Raw genomic sequence first — 3,846 nt, 5'->3', positions numbered from 1 at the left:
TCGTGGGGCATCAATGATCATGAGGAAGGTGAGGGATCAGCCCAGAACTACACGGCAGGACCTGGTCAATGACCTGAAGAGAGCTGGGACCACAGTCTCAAAGAAAACCATTAGTAACACACTACGCCGTCATGGATTAAAATCCTGCAGCGCACGCAAGGTCCCCCTGCTCAAGCCAGCGCATGTCCAGGCCCGTCTGAAGTTTGCCAATGACCATCTGGATGATCCAGAGGAGGAATGGGAGAAGGTCATGTGGTCTGATGAGACAAAAAGAGAGCTTTTTGGTCTAAACTCCACTCGCCATGTTTGGAGGAAGAAGAAGAATGAGTACAACCCCAAGAACACCATCCCAACCGTGAAGCATGGATGTGGAAACATCATTCTTTGGGGATGCTTTTCTGCAAAGGGGACAGGACGACTGCACCGTATTGAGGGGAGGATGGATGGGGCCATGTATCGCGAGATCTTGGCCAACAACCTCCTTCCCTCAGTAAGAGCATTGAAGATGGGTCGTGGCTGGGTCTTCCAGCATGACAACGACTCGAAACACACAGCCAGGGCAACTAAGGAGTGGCTCCGTAAGAAGCATCTCAAGGTCCTGGAGTGGCCTAGCCAGTCTCCAGACCTGAACTCAATAGAAAATATTTGGAGGGAGCTGAAAGTCCGTATTTCCCAGCGACAGCCCCAAAACCTGAAGGATCTGGAGAAGGTCTGTATGGAGGAGTGGGCCAAAATCCCTGCTGCAGTGTGTGCAAACCTGGTCAAGACCTACAGGAAACGTATGATCTCTGTAATTGCAAACAAAGGTTTCTGTACCAAATATTAAGTTCTGCTTTTCTGATGTATCAAATACTTATGTCATGCAATAAAATGCAAATTAATTACTTAAAAATCATACAATGTGATTTTCTGGATTTTTGTTTTAGATTCCGTCTCTCACAGTTGAAGTGTTCCTATGATAAAAATGACAGACCTCTACATGCTTTCTAAGTAGGAAAACCTGCAAAATCGGCAGTGTATCAAATACTTGTTCTCCCCACTGTATATATATATATATATATATATATATAGATATATATGAGATGAGTAATTCAGATATGTAAACATTATTAAGGTGACTAGAGTTCCATTTCTTAAAGTGGCCAGTGATTTCAATAGGCAGCAGCAGCCTCTAATGTGCTAGTGATGGCTATTTAACAGTCTGATGGCCTTGAGATAGAAGCTGTTGTTCAGTCTCTCGGTCCCAGCTTTGATGCACCTGTACTGACCTCGCCTTCTGGATGGTAGCGGGGTGAACAGGCAGTTGATCGGGTGGTGACACTGAACCCAATATAAATTAACTCTACTACTACAGTGCCTTCAGAAAGTATTCAAACCACTTGACTTCCGCATTTTGTTGTTACAGCCTGAATTTAAAATAGATTAAATGTAGATTTTGTGTCACTGGCCTACATCCAATACCCCATAATCTCAAAGTGGAATTATGATTTTAGAATTATGATTATTATTATTTTTATTTTTTTTACAAATTAATAAAAAATGAAAAGCTGAAATGTCTTGAGTCAATTAGTATTCAACCCCCTTTGTTATGGCAAACCTAAATAAGTTCAGGGGTAAACGTTTGCTTAACAAGTCACATAATAAGTTGCATGGACTCACTCTGTATGCAATAATAGTGTTTAACATGATTTTTGAATGACTACCTCATCTCTGTACCCCACACATACAATTATCTGTAAGGTCCCTCAGTCGAGCAGTGAATTTCAAGCACAGATTCAACCACAAAGACCAGGGAGGTTTTCCAATGCCTCACAAAGAAGAAGGGCACCTATTGGTAGATGGGTAAAAATAAAAAAGCAGACATTGACTATCCCTTTGAGCATGGTGAAGTTATTAATTACACTTTGGATGGTGTATCAATACACCCAGTCACTACAAAGTTATAGGCGTCCTTTCAAACCTAAATAAGTTCAGGGGTAAACGTTTGCTTAACAAGTCACATAATAAGTTGCATGGACTCACTCTGTATGCAATAATAGTGTTTAACATGATTTTTGAATGACTACCTCATCTCTGTACCCCACACATACAATTATCTGTAAGGTCCCTCAGTCGAGCAGTGAATTTCAAGCACAGATTCAACCACAAAGACCAGGGAGGTTTTCCAATGCCTCACAAAGAAGAAGGGCACCTATTGGTAGATGGGTAAAAATAAAAAAGCAGACATTGACTATCCCTTTGAGCATGGTGAAGTTATTAATTACACTTTGGATGGTGTATCAATACACCCAGTCACTACAAAGTTATAGGCGTCCTTTCTAACTCAGTTGCCGGAGAGGAAGGAAATCGCTCAGGGATTTCACCATGAGGCCAATGGTGACTTTAAAACAGTTACAGAGTTTATTGGCTGTGATAGGAGAAACTTTGGATGGATCAACAACATTCTAGTAACTCCACAATACTAACCTAAATGACAGTGAAAAGAAGGAAGCCTGTACAGAATAGAAATATTCCAAAACATGCATCCTGTTTGCAACAAGGCACTAAAGTAATACTGCACTGCAAAAAGGTGGGAAATAAATGAACTTTATGTCCTGAAAACAAAGCGTAATGTTTGGGGAAAATCCAACACAACACATCACTGAGTACCACTCTTCATATTTTCAAGCATGGCTGTGGCTGCATCATGTTATGGCTATGCTTGTCATCGGCAAGGACTAGGGAGTTGTTCAGGATAAAGAGAAATGGTTTAGTCTGCTTTCCAACAGACACTGGGAGACAAATTAACCTTTCAGCAGGACAATAACCTAAAACACAAGGCCGAATATACACTGGAGTTGCTTACCAAGACAACATTGAATGTTCCTGAGTGGCCGAGTTAGTTTAGACTTAAATCGGCTTGAAAATCTATGTGAAGACTTGTAAATGGCTGTCTAGCAAAGATCAACAACCAGAATAATTTTTTTAATAATAATGTGCAAATATTGTACAATCCAGGTGTGCAAAGCTCTTAGAGACTTACCCAGAAAGACTCACAGCTGTAATCGCTGTCAAAGGTGATTCTAGCATGTAATGACTCAGCTGGTTTGAATACTTAAATGAGATATTTCTGTATTTAATTCAAGGGGTATAAAAACATGTTTTCACTTTGTCATTATGGGGTATTGTGTGTAGATGGGTGAGAAAATAATTATATTAAAATTATTTTTTATCCATTTTGATTTGAGGCTGTAACACGACAAAATGTGGAATAAGTCAAGAGGTATGAATACTTTCTGAAGACACTAACTGAACCAAGATACTCAGAGACCATAAGACAAAGATACTCTGCAGAATCCAGATACTCTACTTCAGAACAAAGATGATACACAGGAACCAGATACCACCGACCACACCTGGACAGGAATTGAATATCAGTGTTTTTATTTTTTGAGAAGAGTTAGCTTTAGTGTTTCCAACAGACAGAGACCTCAGACGACACCAGACCTTCGTTCAAACATTATTTGAAATCTTTGAATATCTTTGAGCGTTTGCTCTAGCCTGCCTGGACTGCCAGATGGGCGGGGTTTACATTTTTGGAACTATTCTATTGGTCCATTAAAACAGACAAGCTCAATCAAGCACATATAACAATGATGAAATGATTTCACATAGTAAGTATTTGAAAATGATTTCATATAGTATTTGAACCCAGGCCTCTGAGTTTGACCACGCGAGAGAGAGAGAAATGTAAAGATAGTGTTATGCTAAAAAACTAAAGCTGCTACAATATTGGGGCTCCTTGTGTAGTGTAGTGTGTGTGTGTGTAGTGTAGTGTGTGTAGGGTGTGTGAGTGTGTTGTGTTTA

General features: G+C 40.1%; 1 protein-coding gene across 1 annotated transcript in view; it reads right to left on the bottom strand.

Annotated features, from left to right (window-relative positions):
* Positions 1-3,406: 3,406 nt before the first annotated feature.
* The window catches only part of LOC121554538 (calcium uniporter protein, mitochondrial), a 38,353-nt gene continuing 37,913 nt past the window's right edge, over positions 3,407-3,846 (bottom strand). The window contains exon 9 of the mRNA XM_045211892.1: positions 3,407-3,846. This exon is cut by the window's right edge and continues 941 nt beyond it. The gene's annotated coding sequence lies outside the window, so the exon portion shown is untranslated.

The sequence above is a fragment of the Coregonus clupeaformis genome, chromosome 39 (assembly GCF_020615455.1).
Source record: "Coregonus clupeaformis isolate EN_2021a chromosome 39, ASM2061545v1, whole genome shotgun sequence".
Taxonomy (NCBI): Eukaryota; Metazoa; Chordata; class Actinopteri; order Salmoniformes; family Salmonidae; genus Coregonus; species Coregonus clupeaformis.
Note: the sequence above shows the minus strand (reverse complement) of the source record. Positions and strands in the feature narration are given on the sequence as shown.